Source organism: Rousettus aegyptiacus, unplaced genomic scaffold, assembly GCF_014176215.1.
Source record: "Rousettus aegyptiacus isolate mRouAeg1 unplaced genomic scaffold, mRouAeg1.p scaffold_m13_p_14, whole genome shotgun sequence".
Lineage (NCBI taxonomy): Eukaryota > Metazoa > Chordata > Mammalia > Chiroptera > Pteropodidae > Rousettus > Rousettus aegyptiacus.
In genome coordinates this window covers 59,963,461-59,964,163 of record NW_023416289.1, presented here as the reverse complement: position 1 = coordinate 59,964,163, position 703 = coordinate 59,963,461, and positions in this window count along the sequence as shown.

Below are 703 nucleotides of genomic sequence, written 5' to 3'. Positions count from 1 at the left end.
TCACAGTATTCCCAGTGTTTCGGTTCTGGGTTACATCACAATAATCTCCCCTAGAGTCAGCGTACTTTTTTGATGGGATGACATTCCACTGATTAATGTACTCAAATGCACTTTTGATTTTAACTAAAGGGAATACCTTACTGCTCAGAACAAAATGAAAATGGTTTTATGCCAATAGAGAATTTAACTACCAAGCAAGAAGTATTTTTTGTTTATTAGACTAGGTGCTGTGGAATTCAAAATAAATTTAGGACATGCTCTCTCAACACAGTTTCTTGAACAGGTGGCCAAAAAAAGAAAAAGAAAAAAGCAACAGTATTATGTGTCAGACCTGTATAGTTCTATAAGGGGCAAAGTGTATGATATGTTTTAAGCCTGTATTTATTGAGGGCAGGCACCACGTGACATATATATTTTTTTCCGTTCACCAAATATGCTAGTAAGGGAGTGGGGGGTCAGAAGACCCTCCCGCCTTCCCCACCGGTGATGTTGTGACAGGTGGGTGGGAACAGGGAAGCATGTCAATGTTCAGGAGGCTGCGACAGAAATACGCGCAGGCTGCCACGTGAGCGCGCAAGGCGCCTGCAGCCGCGGTCACCTTCCCTCCCACGCTGGCCTCCAGGGAGGGGCCCGTGCTTTGGGCGCCTCTCACATCCCGGGCCAGTGCTTGGAGCCCCAAAGGCCTGCTAAGTCCAGCTTCTCC